Here is a 26,032-nt window from a genome sequence, read left to right on the forward strand (position 1 = left end):
TTCATATATTTTTTAGAGATTTATTTTGGTTTATTTTGGTTATATGTTTTTCTGGTTTTATTGTTTCCATTATATATATATTTATTCCCTCATTACCTTTATGTAACCATCATCATCATCATCATCATCATCATCATCATCTTCGTCATCAAATTAGGTGTTTGTTGGGGTCCGTTGCTCCGCTGGCTGGCCCTCACGCAGTCTACTTTTTCATATAATTCTTTAACAAACTTGCTATATTATGAACGAGTTTTTTTTTCCTTTTTTCATTATTTATCGACACGAGCAACGGCGACGCACGATAGCCGCTGTTAGTTTGCTATTATATATTCATACATACAGGGTTGAGCATAAGTGAAGAGAATTATGCGCCACCCTGTATATTTTTAGGGGTAAGGGGGGGTTATTTTATTTTCTTAGAAGGTTGTGGATAAGGTGATTTTTTTGGGGGTTAGGTAGACGGCGAAGAGAATGATGGTTGAAGTAAGATTGATGATGATGGTGGTGATGATGATGATGATGATGATGTAAGAGAACTAATGATGAGGACGATGACACCTATATGGTAAACGGCTATACTAGCTGTATACACGGCAATGGAGGCTGCCAAAAGTTACCAGACACTTACAACGGTAGTGATAATGACGACAAGAACAGGGAAGAACGACAACGGCAGTGATAAACGGACGACAACAACAGTTTAGCAAAGTGTCAACAAAAGATGAACTACAAAAAAAAATCCTCACTGACAAGAACGACAAGTCACTGATTCACAAAACGACTACAGTAGAGACGACCAGAGACAGTATGAAACGACCATCTTCAGTGGCACAGGACCCACAACCACAGCAGACAACAACAACAACAGCAACACAATCTAGAACGAGCGTGCAGCTAATTTTTGCATTTTGAAAGTTGATATTGGCCCATCTGGCTTGTCCCAAGTATCCGGTTACCCGTAAAAAAGACGAGACCGGCTCCGGTTAACACGACCGTCCGAACCTTGCACCCGCGTCTGGACCCTTGCCCTTAACTCTACTCTTACCCACCACCCCTACCCTTACCCCCCACCTCTACCCTTACCCTTAACTCCACCTAACCTCCTCTACCCTTACCGTTAACCTCCACCCCTTAACGACTAATCCGAGGGTTAACTGCAATGGCTAGGACTGTTTTTTGTGGGCAGCATGGGTGAACTTGAGTGAGATTGCGTGGGCGTGGATGGGTTTAAGGGGCGGGGGGGCTCTCCTGCAGGTTTTTAGTTGATATACTGTACGTTAGATCTAAAACGAATGAATAGCGTTTGTGTTTTGAGCCTGAGACATCCTCAATGACCTACATGTGTGTGTGCGTGCAGAGTGACCGAAGTTCTTGTGCACCTGTAATAATAATTAACATACAGGTAGCTGTTACCAATTATACCTACATTATTATATTCCCTGCTCTACTTACAGTAAATATTAGAAATGTTATCCATTTCAAACGTGTACTGTAACCCCTGCCAGTCTAGTCTAAACATAAACAAGGTAAATAACAACGTAGGTATAACAGGGATCATGTAGCTAAATTATTATAAGTGCACAGGGACTTCTTGATCACCCTGTGTAATATAAATACTCCGTTACCTTCAAGGAGAGGTAGTAGGGTAAACTAAGGCAGGTACAGCCGTGTGGACTTCTTCGTCTCGTTAAGCTGCGTAAATATCAAATTGGCTGGCCAGGCTAATTGTCTAATCGGTGTGATATTTAACATTTAAATACGAATGACTCATAACGAGGGGGGTCCTAACTAGCCTGGCAAATGTTAATGGTGGTGCTCTACCCCGACACGAGCCGAGAGGGAGGCAGGTGGAGAGAGGGGGGAAAAGGAAGGTGGATAAAATTTTGAGAGAGGGGGTCTGAAGAAAGAGAAAGGCAGGTGGGGGTGGAGAGAGAGACATGGCGAAGGAGAGAGAGAGAGAGAGAGAGAGAGCATGTCGATTGTCGAAAAATTTCATCATTATTTCAATCATCGAAATCTCATAACATTATCTTCGTCACTACGTATCCTGTGACCGATGTAACTAGAATAAAAGGTCATTTATTTACTGTGTGGGAATAACCTCCTGTCTCCTTATATGTTATTAAGAATGTTAATCAGAAGAACTGGCTGGTAAGGGAGATTATACGTTCTGGCAGCTCGGAGTGGTGAGACGTGGACGGCACACTCCGGCAGGTGAAGGAGTGGTTGTGCCCACCCTGGTAACACGACACGGTTATAACACAGCAGTGAAAGTTACGTCGTAGCTGTGAAAGTTACGATACAGCTATGAGACTTATGACACAGTTAAGGCATGTATGGCAGAGCTATGACATAGTTTTGACACAACTATGACAAGCCTACGACAGTTAAGACATATTGCTACGACACGTTCCAACACTGCTATTACACATTTACGACATTTGTGCCACACTTCGGAAAGTTCCAACACAGCACCGACACGTTCCGACACTTATGCCACACTTCGTAAAGTTCCGACACAGCTCCGACACTTTCCGACACTGCTATGACACTACTACTCAAGTGTATATGTAAGATGCAGGTGATGAGGGACACGGCAGCTGTACACACCTCAGGCATTCATCGTTTTCATGAAAACAAAAACAAAAAAACAACGCCAGTTTTCTCTGTGTTGTCGTCTTGGTGTATAACTGCGTAGTTCATCACTCTCTCTCTCTCTCTCTCTCTCTCTCTCTCTCTCTCTCTCTCTCTCTCAGATCAATGTTGTGGTTGGACACGTTTAGTCTTGCTACTAAACAATACAACGATGTCGGCAGTTTTTACCGAGTTTTTATCGACTGTGTTGATGGGTAATAAATCAATATTTAGACCAATCACATGAAGCCAACAGTTAAGAGGGTTGTTCGGTTAAAAGGGTTGTTTTCCGGTTAAGAGGATTGGCCAGTAAAGATGGTTGTTCGGCTAAGAGAGTTGCTGTCCGGTTAAGAGGGTTGTTGTCCGGGTAAGGTGTTTTTTGTCCGAGTAAGAGGGGGTGTTGTCCGGTTAAGAGGGTTGTTGTCCGGTTAAATGAGAACCCGCCTCTTGTCTTGTGCGATGGAATACCCGTTTTATTAAACCAAAGGTGTATCACGCAGGAGTGAATAAATGATAAGTCATCAGTGGCTTCGTTTAACTAGGAAACAAAAAAGGGTGGTGAAAATAACATAAAAATTAGATTAAATATGAAGAAATGGCTTACATAGGTAATGGAGGAGTTTGTTTTTGTTATTGGCCATATGTCCTTAGCTGTAATTATCCTGTTTTTGTCTTTGTTCATTTTATGTTCTACAACTTTTTCATCAGACGAGGTGTAGTGGGAAAGAAGGCCCGGGACGCTTTGTACAATTGGGGAAGCGACGACTGGCCATTTATGCACGATAAAGTTGGGGTTAGGAAAGGTGGGCTTTTTTTTTTTGCACGAGAGTTTGCGGAGAGAGCCATTTTGCATGGGGGACTTGGAGGAGACGACCGTTTTTTTGCACGACAGAGTTGGATTAGAGAACCTTTTTGCACGACAGTTGGAGGGGGGAGGGATGGTGACCATGACTGGGTTAGTAGAGTAGACAGAAGGAAGGATCTTGTTTACACTACACAAGAGGAGAGACCTTTAGGACGACACTCGCATGCTGTACGTAAATATCTCCCCTACACACACACACACACACACTCTCTCTCTCTCTCTCTCTCTCTCTCTCTCTCTCTCTCTCTCTCTCTCTCTCTCTCTCTCTCTCTCGACGTAACTTGTGACATGACCTCGAGTAGTAATAGTATTAGTATTTGTTCTTCGGAGGGATAATCATTTTTTTTTCTTTAGGCTCAACTTTACATCCTGTTTACGGTCATTGCTTCTGTTGTTCTTTGTACTCTATTGTCGTCAAACAGTCCGACCTTTGTGTTCAGTCATATTGTACTCAAACCAGCTGTTCTTTTTGTTGTGTTCAGTGACGTGTCCTTAGTTTGTGTTTAAACCAACTTTTCATCTCTAGCGCTTAAGCGGGAGTTACCAGCTGTTCATGTTCTGTACTCAAGCGGCGACTTGACTCGACGTTAAGTGAACGCTTGAGCGGGTGGTCTCTTAATAACAATGGCTGGATCAGGTAGCTCTGTTATTGTCGATATTTTATTTTTCACGCCATGCAGGGTAATTCACTATTCTTATTTTTCTCCTTTTTCTGTTATTATTTTTTTCGTGTGTGTCTGTGAAGGGAGGAGACGGAGGGAAGGAAGTAGGGAGAGGGTGGGGAAGGGAGAGACGGAGGGAGGGTGGGAGGTGGGGGAACGGAGAGACGGAGGGAAGGAAGAGGGAGGGAGATGGGGGGAAGAGGCGGAGGAAGGAAGGAAGTAGGGGAGGGAGAGGGGGAAGGGAGAGGCGGAGGGAGGGGTGAGGTGGGGAACGGAGAGACGGAGGGAAGGAAGGGGAGGAGGAGAGATGGGGGAAGGGAGAGCCGGAGGGAAGGAAGTAGGGAGGGAGGCGGGGGTGGGGAGGAGGCGGGGGAAGGGAGAGGCGGAGGAAGAAGGAGGAGGGAGAGGTGGGGGAAGGGAGACGGAGGGAAGGAAGGAAGTAGGGAGGGAGAGGTGGGGGAGGAGGCGGGGAAGTAGGAGGGAGAGGCGGGAAGGGAGAGATGGAGGGAAGAAGAGAGGAGGAGGTGGGGAAGGAGAGGGAGAGGCGGAGAGGGAGGGGAAGGAGAGGCGGAGGGAAGGAAGTGAGGAGGGAGGGCGGGAAGGAGAGGAGCGGAGGAAGAAGGAAGTAAGGAGGTGGGGGAAGGAGGGCAGGAGGGAAGAAGTGGGGAGGGAGGTGGGGAAGGGAGACGGAGGGAAGAGTAGGGAGGAGGTGGGGAAGGAGAGGCAGGAGGTGGGGGAAGGGAGAGGCGGAGGAAGAGTAGGGAGGAGGTGGGGAAGGGAGGGCGGAGGGAGGGAGGCGGGGAGGGAGACGGAGGAAGGAAGTGAGGAGGGAGGCGGAGGAAGGAGAAGTGGGGAGGAGAGAGATTGGGGGAAGGGAGGCGGAGGGGAAGGAAGGCAGGAGGCGGAGGAAATGGGGAGGAGGTGGGAAGGGGGAGAGGCGGAGGGAAGGAAGTAGGGAGGGAGAGACGGGGGAAGGGAGAGGCGGTGGGAGGGAGTTTTATCAACATACGATCTCTTGGTCCTAGATGGCGTGCACCGTTTTATATATTATTTGTCGCTTTAATTGACTGAACTCTGAAGAATGGCTGTTATTCCTCCCCTCCCTTCCCTCCCCTCCCCTTCTCCCCACTCCTCCCCTCCTTTCCCCTCCCGTCTTGCCATCCCTCCCTTCTTCACACCCCTCCCTTCTTCACTCCCCTCCCTTCTTCACTCCCCTTTCTTCTCCCTCCCCTCTTCCTCCCTCTCTTCATATTTTCTCCCTCTCCTCCCCTCATCCTCCCTTCTTCCCCTTTCTCCCCTCCTTACTCTTCTCCCCTCCCCTTCTCCCCTTCTCCCCTCCTTTCTCCCCTCCTTCTCCCTTCTCTTCTCCTTCTCCCTTCCTCCTTTCTCCCTCTCCTCCCTTCTCCCCTCTTCTTCTCCCTCTCCTCCTTTCTCCCCTCTATCCTTTCTCCCTCTCCTCCTTTCTCCCTCTCCTCCCTTTCTCCCCTCTCCTCCTTTCTCCCCTCTCCTCTCTTTTCTTCTCCCCTCCCCTTCTCCCCTCTCCTCTCTTTTCCTCTCTCCACCCCTTCTCCCCTCTCCTCCTTTCTCCCCTCTCCTCCCTCTCCCCTCTCCTCTCTTTTTCTTCTCCCTCCCTTCTCCCCTCTCTCTCATCCACCTTTCTTGGCTGACCTTCGTCTTTCCTCCCCTCTCCCCTCATATCCCCTCCCCTGTCTCCCCATTGCTACCTTTATCCCTCCTCCTTCTTATCCACCCTCCTCTACTCCCTTCCATTTTCTTTTCTCTTATTCCACCTTCCGTTTCTCCCCCTCGCCCTTGGCCTGCTACCCTCCCCTCTCTCCTCTCCCCCACACCCCTCTCTGTCTCCCCCACACCTGCCCTCCTTCTCTTGTCTCCCCACCTGCCCCTCCCCTCTCTTGTCCCCACCTGCCCTCCCCTCTCTTCTCTCCCCTTCCCTAGTTCTAATCTTTCTTTCCTTCTCCCCAACCAAGTATATTAACTTACACCGTTTATATCTTCCTTTTATCTTAAAGAGAGAGAGAGAGAGAGATCTGCTAGCCCCTCCCTTACTAAGTTCGGTGTCGGAGGTGAAATATGTAATCGTTATTTATTATTGTTTAGCTCCTCTTTTCTTCTTCTTCTTCTCTCCCGTTCACTGTTTCATCCTCCTTCATCGTTATCTCTCCTCTCGTCTGTACCTTCCTCTCTTTTTCATACTAGTGTTTACTTTTTTGTTTGTTTCATCTACTCTTTTTATCTACTTTACATCCTATCGTAATCCTTCCCTCCTACCTTCCGATATTTTTTCTCCCTCCCTTCCTCCCTCTTACACCGTTCTCTCCCTCCCTCCCTCCCTCGTTTTCTCCCTTACCCTCCCTCCCTCCCCCTCCCTCCCCGAGCACCTTTCAGCCATAAATATATAAGAATGGTCAGGTACTGTAAGGGAGAATAGCCCTTGGTTTTGTCAAAGAGATGAGAATGGTTATTTTTTTTCCGTCGACTTGTCTAGGAGACTTGTGTGGGCAGCAGTAACTTGTGGTAAAAGTGCAAGAAGTGGGTGCTTGTGGGTGTCGATTTTATTTATATACTGAGGTGCTTGTGGGTGTCGATTTTATTTATATACTGGGGTGCTTGTGGGTGTCGATTTTATTTCTATATTCTCCTGTATGTAATTGCTTGAATTTGGTACTTGTATCACTAGTATTTTGTTTTGTATTTGATAGCAATTAGGATTTTGCTTTTTGACATAAATGTTTGTACTGTAGTGGGATTTTACTTGCGTATTATGGCTCACTGTCGATTTTGTTTTGTATGTTTTTTAGTCGTTGTTGGGATTTTATTGCTTGTTTATTTGTTTACGTTTAAGACGACCATTTGTAGGGGCGACAAGAGGGAGGAAAAGTCGTCGTTTAGCGTCGTCCTGGTCCGTAATTTGTCGTAGAGCGTTAGTGTTCCCAACCAGCTGATTCTGTTACCATGATCTCCCTGGGATAGTGTTGCAGCTCACCATGATCTCCCTGGGATAGTGTTGCAGCTCACCATGATCTCCCTGGGATAGAGTTGCAGCTCACCATGATCTCCCTGGGATAGTGTTGCAGCTCACCATGATCTCCCTGGGATAGTGTTGCAGCTCACCATGGCCTACCTGGGATAGTGTTGCAGCTCACCATGACCTACCTGGGATAGTGTTGCAGCTCACCATGACCTACCTGGGATAGTGTTGCAGCTCACCATGATAGTTACACACACAATTATGAGTCTAGGAAATTAATCTTTGTAGGTGTGTGTGTGTGGGGGGGTGGTGGTTATGTGAGTATAAATTTCATGTAAACCTCTTCAAAATGTGTACATGTACGTTATATATTTTTACCTGTGCGTGTACTAGTGCGTCCCCCGCGTGTGTACATGTGCGTGTATCATTTATTTCTTAGGAGATAAAATGTAACTGGACAAATGGTCATGCTACGACAATAACAAGTTGTCGTGTTTTTATATCGTATGAGTCGTGGCGTGTTAGCAGAGGCAGTAGTTTTTACCGTCTGCTGAAGTAATGATGTCGGGGGGTGTTCAAACACTACACGTTATACTTATATATTTCTTAAAACGATTTGTACAGTTGAATACACAATGAGAGAGAGAGAGAGAGAGAGAGAGAGAGAGAGAGAGAGAGAGAGTGAGTTTTGTTTACGTGTGTAATTGTGTTTGTAGGTATGTGTAAGTATATGAGTATATTTTGTGTATATGTGTAAATATGTTTGTGTATTTTTCTGTTCAAGTAATATTAGTCACCATATTGTTGGCTAGATGCCGTTGGTGACCATAGATTGTTCAAATATGAACTAACTTTTTGAACCCATAAATGTCTATGTTCATCAGTATTGTCATTTATCGGGGCTGGGTGGATAGACGGATGGATGGACGGGTGGATGGACGGGTGGATAGACGGATGGATGGACGGCTGGATTTACACTGTTACAGAAGACATCGGCTGTCATGTGGATCATTTTTGTGTTGTCTTGATGATGCGGAAGAAACCTGAGTCAATTGTCGTTTTACATTAACTCGGTGACGTTGTGTTTCTCTCATCAGGTAGGAGGGAAAACATTATATACCCTGAGAAGTGAGTGAGTGTGACGGTGGCCTGGCTTGAGGTGTGACGAGGTTGAGGTGACTTATGTGACAGTGGTAGGTAGGTGAGTTTTTACTTCTAAGACTACCGGTACCTTGGACGACTAAGTACTGAACTTCCGTGACTTGATAGGTGGTTCAGGTGACTGGGGACCTAAGTTTGATGACTTAGGTGAGTGTGATGGCTGGGTGGCGTCAGGTAGGAACCCATTCCAGGCACCTGCGCTGCTGCAGTAAGCGACCTGCGTCTCTCACCTTGTCATAATTACTGCTTGTGAAGTTGGGTCTACATAACACGTGGCCTCTATATACGAGGTACCTGAAGAAAAACTTAATAAACTATTCAGTATTTATGTGTGCTTTAATCTGAGTTACGTGGACGGTTAGTTGCCCTGGGGAGGGAGGTGAGGGGAGTGAGTGTGAAGAGAAGTGGAGAGTGAGGGGAGGTCGGGTGAGTGAGGGGAGGTCGGGAGAGTAAGGGGAGGTCGGGAGAGTGAGGGAAAGTCGGTAGAGTAAGGGGAGGTCGGGAGAGGATTTGAGGGAAGGAATAAAGGAAGGTGAGAGAGAGAAGGGGAATATGAGGAAGGAATGAGAGGAAATTTGAGAAAAGAAAAGGGTGAAAGTGAGGGCAGATGAGGAAGGATATAAAAGGGGTAAGACTGGAAAATGAAGGTAATAGAAGGAGGTGGTGTGAGAAGTTATGGTTAAAACAGTTAAGACACAGCAGCTGGTGATCCTCGGGGCGTGGCTCACTTAGGAGACACAGCAGCTGGTGATCCTCGGGGCGTGGATCACTGTGAGAGCAGGCAGCCTGAGGATCCCCGGGGCGTGGCTCACGAGACACAGCAGCTGGTGATCCTCGGGGCGTGGCTCACTTAGGAGACACAGCAGCTGGTGATCCTCGGGGCGTGGATCACTTAGGAGACACAGCAGCTGGTGATCCGCCCAGATGCTCCGGCAATTCACAAACAATAGCGAGGTTCCTATTTTGTTGGGGCTCGATTGATTTTTAAAAGTTTATTACTTATTCATGGGCGCACATCATTACCTAGCTGTGTATTGTGCGGCGGGCCTGGCCTTCAGGGCGTCTCCGGTCTGTCAGGGGGGAGGGGGAGGAGAGAGGGGAAGGGGAAGGTGTGGAGAGAGGGTAGAGGGAAGGGAACAGTGGAGAGGAAGAAGGGGGGACAGATAAGGGATAGGTTTGAAGGGAGGGAAAGAACGAGAGGATGTGAGATAGAAGGGAAAATGGGAGGGGAAGGGAGAGGGAAAGATGAAGGAAGGAAGAAAGGGAATTAAGGATATGGGAGGGATGGGGACGAGGGGGTTAGGGGGAGGCTAAAATGGGTAGGAATTGATGGGGGGGGGGGGTCAGGAAAGACCCATGATTTAATATAATATACAGTAAGTGAAATGCTTTGAAACTGACAGAGATGTGAGGAGAGAGAAAACAAAATCGAAAGAAAAGATAATGTGGATGACCTTGTGTCGTTAGATCCGCTGATGGGATGTTATGTCGTAGCTTATAAGAGGAGAAGAGAGAGTTAAGGTATGTGGGGGTGGGGTGGTGGGGGTGTGAGGAATATGCGAGGAATTTAGTCAAGTCGGGTTTTTACTCCATTCAACACTTTGCCTTGATGCGTTTTCCTTTTTCAGGGGAGACTCTTCATTGCAAGGCCTTCCCACGCCTTCCTCCTCACCACCGCCAAGCGCCCACACATCCTCCCCATCACCACGCCCTCCTCTTCACTACCACGCCCTCTTCTCCCTCCTCACCACCACGCCCTCCTCTTCACCACTGCCACGCCCATATTCTCCCCATCACCACGCCTTCCTCCTCACCATCGCTAAGCGCCCACGCATCCTCCCCATCACCACGCCCTCTTCCTCACTACCACGCCCTCTTCCTCACTACCACTCCCTATTCCACCTTCTCACCACCACGCCCACTTCTTAACCACTGCCACGCCCATATCCTCCCCATCACCATGCCCTCCTTCCCTCCTCACCGCCACGCCCTCCTCACCTTCTCACGCCCTTCTCACCATCACGCCACACTCCTTTCTCTTTAACACTCCTCTCACCTCCTTCGATGCCTTCTTATTTACACAGTTCCTCCCTCCTCCTCCTCCTCCTCCTGTGTCGGGGCGGCAGAGAACATACACGTGATAGTAATTTATGAATGCTAATAAATTCCTAAGATGTATTTCTGAGATTTAATGTGTTGTCGTGGGGCATTTTATTGTCAGGAGCGAGTCTTTTGTCTGGCTGAGTTACCCTTGTATTTTAGGTCTCCACAGACTGGTTGGTTGGTTCTTGCTTTCAGAGAGAGAGAATGATCTCACGTAGAAATTTGGCGTAAGAATGATTTAAGTTTTGTTTAAAACGTATTGCTTAATGTATATCCACTTATTTTATGTATGCAATAAGTTTTTGCTTCAAAAACAAAAGAATGCTTCAGATTTATTACTTGCTTAAGAACGGACAAGTTTTTCTTTAAAATGTACAACTTATTGCTTATATACTTATTTGCTTAAACAATACCCGCAATAGGTTCTTGCTTTAAAAAAGGAAACCTTCTTGCTGTTAAAAGAAACTATTAAGCGCGTGTTTGTTAAACGAATGAATTTTTGCTTTATAAAGAAATAATGTTTAGCCTGAAAAACAAGTTCTTGTGTCTATTAAAAATATGATTTGGTTTATGCTATATACAAGAGAATATGGCTTTTTATTCTATAAAATCAAACAAGGTTCTTACTTAAACAAGATCAAAAAATAGATTTTTACTCTTTAACATAAAACAAAAACAAAAAATATTGACTTATTACTTCGCAGGGTATTTGTTAACACTTGAGAGGTGGTCGTTCACATCTAGCACTGTTAGAAGTAAACACCAGGCAAGGCGAGGCTACTCCTTCCTCTCCCTTGTCCCATCTCTCCGGCGTTCACTGTGTGTAATATCTGCATAGCGGCTGTTGGGTCACGTGATTTAATGTGCTAAACTAACCCATTTGGACCCATTAACAAGGAGAAATTAAGGGAGGGGGGAGGGAGGGAGGGCAGAGAGTAATCTAATTGTAAGGGGAAAAGAGGTGATGGCGAAGAGGGGGTTTTCCCGGCTTTGATTTTAAGGGAGGAAAGAGGGTGAATTAAGGGAGAGGAATGGGGAGTAAGGGGAGGGTAATTAAGGGGAGGGAGAGGGAGAAAGATTTAATATGTATAGTAGTATGCTGCATCGTGTAGGGGAGGTGTGTATGTGTAAAGAGGGGGGGGGGTGGTCCTGTGGGTGGAGGAAAGTTTGTGTGTATATTGTGTGTTGTATAGGGGAAGTATGTGCCAGTACATACAATGACTGTCCAGTATGTATGTAGTGGATATGTATATTATATAGTGATGTTATTCCCGTGTATTATACCAGTCAGTGTGTGTGTGTGTAGAGAGGCTGGTATACATCGTTACACGCTGATGGGGATTTTGTATGATGGTTCAGGTGAGTTGAGGATCTGGCCGAGTGATTAGTGACGTGTTGTGATCCTCGGCAGGTGTATGTTTGTGTTGGCTAAATCATCACAATTGTTAGTTTATGTTTTGTTGGTTGTCTTAGGCCGTGTTAGGTTAGGTTACGATTCTTAACTCTGTGGTCTCGTACACATTAGACACTTGTGACTGATGACATGCGTTGGTGAGTACAGTAAAGTATTGATTATTTAGACCTTGTTTGAATATTTTTGATAATGCTCACACCCGAGTCTTATAAATGGTTGACCGTAAAGCGAGACCGTAGTTCGGCCTTATAATTGGCTGTAGGAAGAATGATTTAAATGGTCGTAATTAAAAGCAAGCTAGATGGAAGGGAAGACGGAAGGGGGGAGGAGGAGGGGGTAAGTCGTAAGGGAGAGGGACAGGGGGATAGGGCTAAGGGAGATGGAGGGTGCTGGAGGATAGGAGGAGGGGGGATGATGATGAAGTAAGGTAGTATGTGTGGGGGGGAAGGGGGGGTGATGACATCCGCGTGTTGATATTGTTTACCTTCGGTTGCTATTGCAGGAAATTTTGCTGCCTTAATGTAAAATGCAAATAATGCGCATAATGACCGCTAAATGGTAGTAACGAGGTGTAATAATATCCAACGTCTGATGCTTGTGATTTGGGGGGTGCGGTGGCAATAAGCTATGGCAGCAGTGAGACCAGACTTAACAGCCAGTATCAGCCGTCATAACAGCTGGCCTAACAGCGGCGCTAGTTGTCCTACACCAGATATATGAACCCTAGAAACGGTAGCGCCTGCCTCTTGCTCCTGGTGCAGCTGTGGCGCGGGTTAGCAGCAGCAATAAGGGAAGGAGGAGGAGCTCGATAATATTACCCAGTAGTAAGACTAGAAGTAGCTACAGCGGCAGGAGGAGGAGGGCCGCGACAGCAGCAGCTGCAGCCACAGATGGTGGGAAGGAACAACAGTAATGGCTACAGAGAATCAGGCGGTGTTGTCAAAAGAGGTGTGTGTGCTGTAGCAGTAGCAGCAGGAAGGGCGCGACAGTAGCAGAAACAGTAGTAACAGGAGCAGGGGGAGACAGTGGTAACTGCACCACCGCCCTGCCGCGGTTAGTGTGTGTGCCAGCTAGGGCGCCGCCCCTGCATTTCTTTGGTTCTTTGTTAATCATTTCAGGGTGTGGTTTGCGCACGGTTTACGTCACTCCCGCGGTATTATTTCCTCGCTCTCCGTATAATAATTAGGGGAGAGGATTTTTTGCGGTCATAACGTATTTGAAGGATTATGAAACAAGTGATGGGGCGAGGCTGTTATGATCCACATTTACTGGCGATGAAGACGTCGAAGGTGGTGGCGGTACCCCGCCCTTCTCCCCCGCAGAAGGGGCCGCCTCTCGCCCTTCGCCGCCGCCGTCCAAGTTCGTCAGAGAGGACGGTAATATGCATTTTCACGAGGGTAGAGCCGTGATACCTGTGCCAAAATGGGAATTATTCTAATTCCCACAGCATTCATTTATATCCAATGACAAGCTCGTGATGAATAGTACCATTTATTTGGAAAGTTACAGTCATATGCGGTGAGGAACCACTAGGATTCGCGGAGTCTTCGTATTACATCGCTCCGAGTAGGGCGGTTTTGTCCGTAGACGTTGTGAACGCTAGAATATGGAAATGATATGATCATTTACGACCACATCCGCCTCTATGCCTGCATTGTATATATGGATCAGGTGATCAGATCTTAAGAGAAGTTTTCCCGGAGTGATGGGTTTCTTTCTGGCATAAAGCGATCATGAACAAATGAATCCTACTAGCAGAGTTGAAGCAGCTACTCGAGACAAGTAGATGCTCGGGAAGTAGAGGTGAAGAGCGTGTAGAAGGGGGGTGAGGGGGAGTACGTGAATGATGGTGTAGGGTAAGGGCCCCGCCGCCTCCCATACAATGATATATGCAGCCGTCTGAAACACAGTGGGACGCCCCAGCTGCTATGACCTGTTTTGTGTCTAATTCCATTTCTATCGCTCATTGAGAGAGAGAGCACAGTTACAGGGGCCGGCCGTTTAAACCGTCTTGATATAAGATGTCCTGGTGATTCTGGTATACAGTACACGATAAGCGTATTAGAGAACATGCCTGGCTATGTGTTTGACGTGGCAACAGGATAGACGCCGACCCCCAACAGAAACTGCCAACGGTGTCGAGTACTTGTTGGGTTGTTCCCCATAGATGGTTCTCCTGCGTGTATGGTGCACTGAGCAGTGGTGTGTGTGTGTGTGTGTGTGTGGCCACCACTTTTTAATACGACTTTTTGAGGGGAAGATCGTCAAAGTAATACATAGTAAACTTTAGTGTCTGCGGTGGTTTATTACTGAGGATCCACATCATTTCCCTCTGTACTCCCTTTCCGTAATGTACCGGACATGTTCGGGTATGCAGCAGAAAGCTTCCGTGTAGAAGAAGGTGGCGGAGACGTGTACTGATTCACACTCGTCCGCTGTAAACCAAGTCACATCCTCGTCATTTTTCCGTCTGTTGTCTTGAGCGTTCGTCTTGGTTGGCCAGACCTCGGCAACAGCCAAACTGCCCACGCCCAAGTCGTTGCCGGGTGTGGCGAGGCAGGGAAGCGAACATCTTGTGTGTGATGGAGAATGACTGATATAATCGGGAGTTATGTTCGTGTATAGCGGGGGAAGAGATCCATTTAAATTTCTGAATGCTATGGAAATGGTTTGGTCTTCGATGAATATTTTTAGTTCTTTCTATTTCTACATTAAGATTTTTTTTTAATATCAAGTTTTTATCCACGCGTTGTTGTTGCTGTTGTTGTTTTCGTACAGTTAAAGGTGTTTGTAGAGTAGATTGTGAGGTGACGTGAGGAGGGTTGTATGGTAACCCGCCTCCTACGGTCGTTGCCACCTGTATGTAGAAGGGATTTCCAGACCTAACTTTCTCGTTTCACCTTATCCTCTTGACCGAGCAGATCAGAGTGAAGGGACGGACAGTGAAGAGAATGGAGGAGGGTGTTCATCTCTCTCTCTCTCTCTCTCTCTCTCTCTCTCTCTCTTATTATCTTTTGTTTTTATTTTTGTCTCTGTTTCAAGACGAACTAATGTATTAAGGTTCTACGTGTGTGTGCGTGTGCGTGTGTGCGCGCGTGCGCGCACTCATGAGTACTCCGTAATACTGAAGGTTCGTGGACCTTTAACCTTCAAGTGTGTGGGGGTGAAAGGGGGGCAGTTGATGGTGGAGGGCTGGAGAGGGGAGGGGAAAGAGGAGGAAGGGGTAGCTTAGGCCATCTTGTGATCGTCTAGTTTCTCCCAGTGTCGGGGCGAGAGATGTTAATACCGAAATATATGCGAAACTATTCCGTTGTATATTGCAGAAATCTCTCCCCGAGCGAGTTTCTCGCCAACTAAATGCGAGATACTGCGAAGGTTGTGTGTTTTGGGTAGAAATATGTCTTGTATAATGACAGTGGTTTAGGTTATTGAGTTTCTTGAATAATTGCTGAAAAGCGCACGCAAGCGGTTTGAATACCTTTTTCATTGTAAGCAGTTATGAAAACACGGGTCATGTTGGTAGTTAAGCATTTGGCAATTGGGTTGTCTGTCACAGAGTTGGGGACAAATTGTGGAGATTCATGTTATGTAACAATTCTTAATATGTAATAACATAGTGTTAGGCAAGATCAGGGAGCCATTTACTGTTGAGTTAATAACAGGAGCAAGCAAGGTTACGACTAGTTTCCTGTTGTAAGGTACACCGCTGCCGCTCGTTTCATTCTCTCGGGTTCGTGTTGAGGCTTCGAAGCGTCTCGAAAATTTTCTGTCCCTGGGGGATTGAAGTTTCCAGCTCTGTGTCCCCTTCAGTGTCCCAGTCCAGGAAAAAAGTTTGAGGTTTTCTTGTATGGGAATGATTGAGGTCTTCATACGGTGGGAAGATTGATACTAAGTATTGGGCAATCTTGTGAATATTTATGATCTCTCTTCAAGTATTAGGGAATCACTGTTTCGAACGCCAAGCAAAATCTGTCACATAAATATCAGATTTTGGCTCGAGTGTTTTGAGATTAATTATAGCTAAAACAAACGTCTATCTTAAGGGTATTTTGTGGCCGACGGGGACTTACCTCAGTTTGCATTTTTCATCCTGTATATGTGAAAATACAGTAGTCATAAGGTTAGTTTAATATTAACACTCAGTAATGAACCGACATACCAAGGTGGATATATTTATATGTTTGTAAAGCGAAAAGTTTATCGGAATTGATGAAAGTGTTCGTGTCGCCTCGCTAATACAGATACAGAATGTGGATTACATACACCTCGTTGTTAAAGCAGATAAACTTGCCTCACTACCGTTATTAATGTGTGTTACCAGCCAGATTTATGTCTTGTGTGTGGAAAATACTATATGATTGTTAGACCAATTCGCTCATAAATTTCAATGATTTTACCATTTTTCTCTGCGAGTTTGTAATTTATCTAAAAAAAATAATGGGAGTTTTGTAGCATATATTCTTCACAATTCATATAATTTTTAAAGTTGTGCGTTGTGTCGTAGTTTATATCTTAACAACTGTAGAACATAACAGGATGTAAACATAAATGTCACAAGTAATTTCATAACTTTCAGTGACTGTGTGTAAAGTTTAGGCCGTACATATGTAGGAAATTATAACACTTGTGAACGTAAGTTTGTGGACCACACGAAACAAATCTGAATTTATGGCCTTAAGGATTAGGCATCATTTTTAGTTTATGTTCGAGTTTGTACTATAATAAGAATCCCCCCCAAAAATAATAGACATTTTCAAGTTTATATATGGTGTTTATATTAGATCATAATAACCATAAATATTTGTGATTTTATAATGCTAAGGATTAGACATTATTTTTAGTCTCGAGAAATAAATTTGGTTAATACAAGCTATTGTTCAAGCTTAGATTTGTTATTTGTTACTTGGTAGATCATGATAATCATAATATTTGTAACCTTCAATATAAATAAAATTGTATATACACTATAGAAGAACTTTTCTTCTTTTTTTTACCGACTTTGTTGCATCGAATAGCTTAAAACGGCCCAAGAAAACGATGGAACGTTTGTTCTTGTTTTTTGTTAAGCATAAATTTGGTGAAGGAATCAGTTTTGGTCTGGCTGCCCCATCAAGACGTCATTATTCCGGCGGTGATGCAAATCCCAGACGACGGTGGACTGGAGGGAATGCCTTCTTATGGCGCATCAAAATGTTAATGTTTCTGTAGCTCTCAATTCATTTCTGGCGATAAAAACTGTTATTGGCTACTCTTATTGCTCGTCAGCTGGTGGTTGGGAGTTGTAGTCTCCACAACCAAGGCTACAACCCTCACCATCCTGACGTGTTTTGTATTTTTTGTCCAGCTCAGTACATCGTCTGGTTTAGAGATGAGGTTTTCCCTAATAGCATCTCGTGAGCTTCATTGTACAGGTAAATGAAGCTTCTTGGGTTGTGATTTCCCGGTAGAGTATCGTAGACATATTAACGGAGAAGCTTCATGTTGGGAAGTATTATTAGCAAGATTCTGTTGAAGCTTAGAATTGGATTTATAAGGTCCATAGTCGTGATTATAACATACCGAACACTTTTATTATTTAGTTAATGTTTTTCTCCTATCGCATCTTAAGTATAAGACTCTTGCATACAATTTCTAATTATTTATATACACTTCCCGTTTTCTGTGTCTTGTTTACTTTTGCTGGCTGAGTTGTTACATGTGGTAGTGTGGCATCGCAGCCCCTTCCATCACCTCCTGTGGTGTTTGAATGGCAGGCAGGCAGTAGGTCAGTTAGCCTTGTTCAGAGTACCAATGACGGTCTTTATTGAATGTTGTGCCTTGTCTTGTTGCATAATCTAGTGCCAGTGTACCGTCATAACGTCAGTGTACCGTCGCTAACGTCAATGTACTGTGGCTGTCAATGTATCGTCGTTAACGCCATTGTATTATATCTAACGCTAATGTACCAATTTTAATGCGTCTACCACATGTAACGCCATTGTAGCATAGTTAATGTCAGTGTACCATATAGAACTTCAGTATATCACTACTAAACTATTGTACTATATCTAGCGCTATTGTACCATAGTTTAAGATAACGTACCATACTTAACGCCAGTGTGCTATATTCAACGCCAGTGTATCATATTCAACGCCAGTGTACCATATTTATTGCCAATGTACCATACTTAACGCCAGTGTGCTATATTCAACGCCAGTGTATCATATTCAACGCCAGTGTATCATATTTAACGCCGGTGTACCATATTTAACGCCAATGTACCATATTTAACGCCGGTGTACCATATTTAACGCCAATGTACCATATTTAACGCCAATATTACCATATTTAACGCCGGTGTACCATATTTAACGCCAGTGTACCATATTTAATGTCAGTGTACCATATTTAACGCCAATGTACCATATTTAACGCCAGTGTACCATATTTAACGCCAGTGTACCATATTTAATGTCAGTGTACCATATTTAACGCCAATGTACCATATTTAACGCCAGTGTACCATATTTAATGTCAGTGTACCATATTTAATGTCAGTGTACCATATTTAATGCCAGTGTACCATATTTAACGCCAGTGTACCATATTTAATGCCAGTGTACCATATTTAACGCCAGTGTACCATATTTAATGCCAGTGTACCATATTTAATGCCAGTGTATCATTAACGTCAGTGTACCAGGTGTCACTAGAGAGTACACCTGTTGCTTATTACCCGGGACAGGTGTAAGGTGATAATCCAGACGTTTTGTTAACCACAGAGAGAAGAGTGAGTGGAAGAGATTATGGTGGTGTGGTTGGGAATGGGGTGTGGTGAGGGGAGGAGGAGGATGTAGGGTGGGGGAGGTGAGGTGAGGGGAGGAGGAGGAGGTAGGGTGAGGGTAGGAGGAGGATGTGGGGTGAGGGGAGGAGGGGAATAGGGGAGGAGGAGGGTGGGGTGGGAGGAGGATGGGTGAGGGAGGTTGGGTGAGGAGGTGGGGTGGGAGGAGGAAATGGGATGAAGGGAGGAGTGGGGTGAGGTGGGAGGAGGATGGGGTGGGGAGGAGGTTGGGTGGGGAGGAGTTGGGTGGGGAGGAGGTGGTGGGTGGAGGAGGTGGTGGGTGAGAGGAGGTGGTGGGAGGGGAGGAGGAGATGGGTGAAGGGAGGAGGTGGTGGGGTGAGGTGGGGGGAGGAGAGGTGAGGTGGGTGAGAGAGAGGGAAGGATATTCGGATCCTGTGTTCATGTCAGGAGCTATTGCAGTGTGTGTCTGTGTGTCTGTCTGTCTGTGTGTGTGTCTGAACCTATCTTGGTACATACAATACGTGTGTATATGTGATTATCAGTATGAGTGTATGTCCGTCTGTCTGCTGTGAGTCATACAAACAGCAAGAGAAAAAAAACATACATATATCTCCCAAAAGCAAGGAATTACGTTTTTTTTTTCTCTCGCTCCTTCAAAACTTATTTCTCCACCTGCTCTTAACACCCCCAAGTGCTTCATCTCAGTAAATATTAAAAGTTTAACCCTGGACAGATTACAACAAGAAAATTACCGTAATATACTCATGAACTTTTTAAAATATAGGAGAATTAAGCTTTTAGAAGGTGGTTCGTCTTGGGGCCGCCTGGGAGATAAGTGTCACTTAAAAGAAAACCTTCTCGCTTTGTTGTGCTTCAGGTTTACTTAAGTGAGTATTGAAGTTTACTCTTTATTTATTTATGTCTCACTTACATAATTTAATTTATGAATAGCTGTTTACGCCATCACTACCCCCAGTTTATTCCTCCATCACCCCAGTTTATTCTCCATCACCCCAGTTTATTCTCCATCACCCCAGTTTACTCCCCATCCCCAGTTTACTCCCCATCCCCAGTTTACTCCCCATCCCCCAGTTTACTCCCCCCATCCCCCAGTTTACTCCCCATCCCCCATTTACTCCCCATCCCCCAGTTTACTCCCCCATCCCCAGTTTACTCCCCATCCAGTTCTCCCCATCCCCGTTTACTCCCCATCCCCTTTACTCCCCATCCCCCACTTTACTCACCCATCCCCCAGTTACTCCCCCCATCCCCAGTTTGCTCCCCATCCCCAGTTTGCTCCCCATCCCCAGTTTACTCCCCATCCCCAGTTTACTCCCCATCCCCCAGTTACTCCCCATCCCCCAGTTTACTCCCCATCCCCCCCTTTACTCCCCCATCCCCACTTACTCCCCCATCCCCCACTTCTCCCCCATCCCCACTTTGCTCCCCATCCCCCTTTGCTCCCCCATCCCCCACTTCTCCCCCCCATCCCCACTTTACTCCCCCATCCCCCACTTTCCTCCCCCATCCCCCCTTTACTCCCCCATCCCCCTTTACTCCCCATCCCCCCACTTGCTCCCCCCATCCCCCACTTTACTCCCCCATCCCCCACTTTACTCTCCCATCCCCACTTTCTCCCCATCCCACTTCTCCCCATCTGTTCTCCCCCATCCCCAGTTTACTCCCCCATCCCCCAGTTTACTCACCATCCCCCTTTACTCCCCCATCTCTTTACTCCCCCATCCCCCCACTTGCTCCCCCATCCCCACTTCTCCCCATCCCCTTTACTCCCCATCCCCCACTTTACTCCCCATCCCCCCAGTTTACTCCCCCATCCCCCACTTTACTCCCCATCCCCCACTTTACTCCCCCATCCCCCTTTACTCCCCATCCCCAGTTTACTCCCATCCCCCAGTTTACTCCCCCATCCCCAGTTTACTCCCCATCCCCCCACTTTGCTCCCCCATCCCCCACTTCTCTCCCCCACTTACTCCCCCATCCCCCACTTCTCCCCCATCCCCCACTTTACTCCCCATCCTCCCCCATCCCCCCACTTTGCTCCCCCATCCCCCTTTACTCCCCCATCCCCAGCTACTCCCCATCCCCCACTTTACTCCCCCATCCCCCACTTCTCCCCATCCCCCCACTTCTCCCCATCCCCACTTCTCCCCCATCCCCCACTTTACTCCCCATCCCCCAGTTTACTCCCCCATCCCCACTTCTCCCCATCCCCCACTTCTCCCCCCATTCCCCACTTTGCTCCTCCATCCCCCAGTTTACTCCCATCCCCACTTTACTCCCCCATCCCCCACTTTACTCCCCCATCCCCCCTTTACTCCCCCATCCCCCACTTTCTCCCCATCCCCCACTTTACTCCCCATCCCCCACTTTACTCCCCCCATCCCCACTTTACTCCCCCATCCCCACTCACCATCCCCCAGTTTACTCCCCATCCCCCTTTACTCCCCCATCCCCAGTTTACTCCCCCATCCCCCACTTTACTCCCCATCCCCACTTTGCTCCCCCATCCCCCCTTACTCCCCATCCCCTTCTCCATCCTATTTACTCCCCATCCCCACTTTGCTCCCCATCCCCCCTTTACTCCCCCATCCCCCACTTCTCCCCCATCCCCACTTTACTCCCCATCCCCACTTTACTCCCCCATCCCCTTTGCTCCCCATCCCCCTTACCTCCCCCCATCCCCCTTTACTCCCCCATCCCCCTTCTCCCCCATCCCCCACTTTATCCCCCATCCCCCCACTTTACTCCCCCATCCCCACTTTACTCCCCCATCCCCCACTTTACTCCCCATCCCCCTTTACTCCCCCATCCCCACTTCTCCCCATCCCCACTTTGCTCCCCCATCCCCTTTACTCCCCATCCCCCACTTCCTCCCTTCCCCCCACTTTGCTCCCCATCCCCCACTTTACTCCCCCATCCCCCATTTCTCCCCATCCCATCCCCCCCTTTACTCACCTTCACCCCTCAGGTTACTCTAGTGGTTTTACTTCTGGCAAACGACCAACGTCTTAAACTCACACATGTATACTTCCGGGCTTAGGGCAGTGAGTTCTGACTCGGGCCAGGATAATCGCCCTTAAGACTTGTTTAGTAACGTCTTTCAGTCTCGCTTGAGGCTCTTGGGGGCAGAATGTCTACGTGACACTGAGGCACCACCAAGAGAGGAAAAATGATTTGATATGGTGGTTTGAAAGGGTGAAAATATATGGATAGGAGAGGTCAGAATCGTCCAGAATCGTTAAATATTTTGTTGTTGTTTTGTATCTTGTTTGATTTTGTTTGAATAGTATTTACCTTCGTCTACTTCTTCTTATTCTCTCCTCTTCTTCTTCCTCCTCTTCTATTTCTGCATCTTATTCTTTTGTTCCTTTTCTCTCCTTCTCCTCTCCCCTCTTCCCCATTTTCTCCCTTCTCTCTCTCCCCTCCTCCTGTCTCCTCCCTTTCCTTCTTTATCCCTTTCTCTACCTCGTTCCTCCCCGCCCATACATTTCTTTTTATTCATTCCTCTAGCCCTTCCCCATCACCCCTTCTCCCTTACCTTCCCCACCCATTCCTTCTCCACCCCTTCCTCCTCCTCGCCTCTTTTCACTCCTCTACTCCCTATCCCCCCTCGCCTCTCCCTTCCATTCCCCCTTCCACTCATCACCCCTTCCCACCCCTTCCCCCTCCTTCCCCTTTCCCACCCCTTCCCCCCCTTCCCTACCTTTCCCGTCCTTCCCTACCTTTTCCCTCCTCGCAGACCTGGGAAGAACGAACAGGAAAGTACTTAGTGTGTTGTGTTGACAGAATAACACACACGTCTGGTCTCCTTGTACATGCGAGAAGTGACACAATTATTTAAAACCGATCCTGACTACTGCTAGCGTACTGTATTCATTCTGAAGTCTGTGTACCTGTAGTTTGTATTTGGTACCTGTACTGTCTGTCTGTCTGTCTGTAGTGGTGATAGAGGAGTGGTTGACAGGTGGGTGATCGGTGGTTAACTGATTTATATATTGTAAGGGTAGTTGTGAGTGGATTGATACAGTGGTGGTGGTGGTAGTGAAGTGGCTTGATGCAGTGGTGGTGGTAGTGAAGTGTGATGCAATGTTGGTGGTAGTGAAATAGCTTGATACAGTGGTGGTGGTAGTGAAGTAGCTTGATGCAGTGGTGGTGGTAGTGAAATGCGATCAGTGGTGGTGGTAGTGAGTGAGCGATGCAGTGGTGGTGGTAGTTGTTGTTGTGTCCAAACAGAATCACTATAGTAATTTCTCATTTGTTCGTGATTGTCCTTAAGTCCGTCCAGAGTGTTTAGTGTATCTCCCCACCTGTCCCACAATTTATTTATATTATTATTATAATTTGTAGTATGTATTTTTATATGTTCTTGGTGGGTATTGTGTTTGTATTTTGTTCTGTGGTTTTTAATAATGTATGTGTGTGTTTGTTCATATTTTCTATCGTTCCCCTCTCTCTCTCTCTCTCTCTCTCTCTCTCTCTCTCTCTCTCTCTCTCTCTCTCTCTCTCTCTCTCTCTCTCTCTCTCTCTCTCTGTAGTACCAACATTAATAAAAGCAAAATTGTAATTTCCAACACTGGGCCATTTTGTTATACTAATTATGTAATGTTTATGTATGTCTGTCCCTCTCCTCATCCTCCCTGTATCTTATCCTTCCTTTCTTCTTCCTCTCTTACTCTTTATCTTCCTTTTCTCCTCCCTTCCTTATCCTTCCTGCTTTCCTTGTCCTCATCCTCTCTTTATCCCTTCTTCCTCTCTTTCATTCTCCTTTCTCTCCTTCTCCCTTTCCTCTCCTCCCTACTTTCTCCCCTTCCTTCTCCTCCCCCTTTCTCCCTGTCTTGCCCATCCCTCTTCCTCCCTATCCCCTTCTTCCCCCATTCTCTCGTTCATCGCCTTCCCTCCGTCCTTCTCCCTTTCCTCTCCTCTCTTCCTTCTCTCTTTCCTCTCATCCCTTCTTCTCTCTTTCCTCTCCTCTCAGTCCTCCCTCTCCTCTTCTCCCAATCCTCCCTCCCCTCTCCTCATCCCATTCCTCCCTCTCCCCAGGTTCCATTATTCCAAGCAGGGTTGTGTCACAGGCAGGCAGGTAGGTGCTGCCACTCACACACTCGTGTCCACACACAAAATGTCATTGACGTGGCTTTTGATACAGCTTTCCCTCCCTCCCTCCCTCCCTCCTTCCCCCTCTCCTCTTCTTCCTTCCTCCCTCCCCTTCCTTCCCTCCCCTTCCCCTCTCCCTTCCTTCCCTCCCCCTTCCTTCCCTCCCTTCCTTCCTTCCCCCTTCCTTCCTCCCCCTTCCTCCTCCTCTTCCCTCCCCCTTCCTTCCCTCCCCCTTCCTTCCCTCCCCTTCCTTCCCGTCCTCCGTCTCCCTCCGTCCCCCTCTCCCCCCTCCCTCCTTGAGAGCCCTGCGTATGTGTTACCCAGCACGTGTATCATCAGGTACACGTGCGTGTATGGATATGCAGTGCACGTGATATATCCCAAGCACATGTGTGAAGTAGTACATGGTGACTCATGTTGACGTGTGTAGGGGTGCAGGTAAATAGTGTGGGGGTAAGTAAATGTAAGTGAGAAGTATATGAAAGGTGTGGGGGAGATGTATGTGTCGGGGGCGAGGGTATTTTGAGGTGTATGTGTGTGTTTGATAAAAATATGGCAGGTGGGAGAAAGAGAGTCAAAGTCAGGTGAGGGAAACCCCCACACACACACTCACCTCTTGTTTATTCACGACTTTGTTTCCTGGTTTATGTTTGTGGTTTATGTAGCCAAGTAGGCAATGCCCTCCCTTCTCCTCCTCCTCCCCCTCCTCCCCTGCAACATACACACATTCCTCTTCCTCCTTATCAAGTGTATCCTTCTCCTCCCTTCTTCCTCCTTTCCTTTTTCTAATCCTTATTCCTTTTTTCCTTTTCCCCTGACCTTTTCCCCTCCTCATTTATCCCTCTTCTTACTTTTTCCTCCTCCTTACTCTTCCTCCTCCTCACTTCTTCCTCCTCCTTACTCTTCCTCCTCCTTACTCTTCTCCTCCTCCTTACTCTTCTTCCGCCCTACTCTTCCTTCTCTTTACGCTTCTTCCCTGTACTTTTTCCTTCATTCTTCCTCCTCCATGTTCTTGTCACTGTCAACACGCGGGTGATGCTACACAACATGATATTCGTTGACTTGTTAACTTTTGTAGTAAACGCAAGAATGTACCCACCCAACCCACCTCACACCCAATACCCGCCGAACCCACCTCAAAACCCAACCCACTTCACACCCAACCCGCCTCACACCCAACAACGCCCACCCACTCAACCTGCCCACACCCAACGCCCACCCACCCAACCCGCCTCACACCCAACGCCCACCCACTCAACCCTCCTCACACCCAACACCTACCCACCCAAACCGCCTCACACCCAACACCCACCCGACCCGCCTCACACCCAACACCCACCCAACCTGTCTCACACCCAACACGCCTCCACACCCAACACCCACCCAACCCGCCGCACACCCCCACCACACCTCACCCCACCCACACTCCACCCACCATCATCACACCCCACCCACCATCATCACACCCCACCCACCATCACCACACCCCACCCACCACACCACCACACCCCCACCCACACCCACCCACCATCACCCACCCCATCCACACCCACCCCACCCACACCCACCCACCATCACCACACCCCACCCACACACTCCACCCACCATCATCACACCCCACCCACCATCACCACACCCCACCCACCATCACCACACACCCCACCATCACTCCACCCCACCATCACCACACACCCCACCATCACTCCACCCCACCATCACTCCACCCCACCCACACCCACCCCACCCACACCTCCACCCATCATACCACACCCCTACCCACCACCACACCCCATCTACACACTAACACACATCCACGACTCACACATACTCACCCACCCACCACCACCCCTGCTCACCAATCCCCACCCACCCACCAATCCCCCACCCACCCACCCATCGCTAAGTTTTGAGAGTAACGCACTATCATCTTACAATTTATATACAAACGCGCTGTAGTATATTAGTGTGGCGGATGTGGACACTTACAATGTTTATATAATAATATTCATTGCTTATGGTAGGGTGTCCCAGGTTCGGCCCTCACAGCTGTTGACCTTGGCCCCTTGTTATGTCTGCCCAGCCCTGCCTACCCCTCACTATATTATGTACACACACACTCATGATATAAATATATATATATACAGTATATATATATAGATTGGGAGGTATATATGTGTGTAGTTAGCAATTTATATGTATGTACACTAGTTTGTAATATATATTGACGTGGATATAAGTGTAATATGTATGGATATGTAAATGGAGTGTATACATACATAGGAAATGTAATATATATGTACGTAATAT

This window comes from Homarus americanus, unplaced genomic scaffold (genome assembly GCF_018991925.1).
Source record: "Homarus americanus isolate GMGI-L3 unplaced genomic scaffold, GMGI_Hamer_2.0 scaffold29373, whole genome shotgun sequence".
NCBI lineage: Eukaryota > Metazoa > Arthropoda > Malacostraca > Decapoda > Nephropidae > Homarus > Homarus americanus.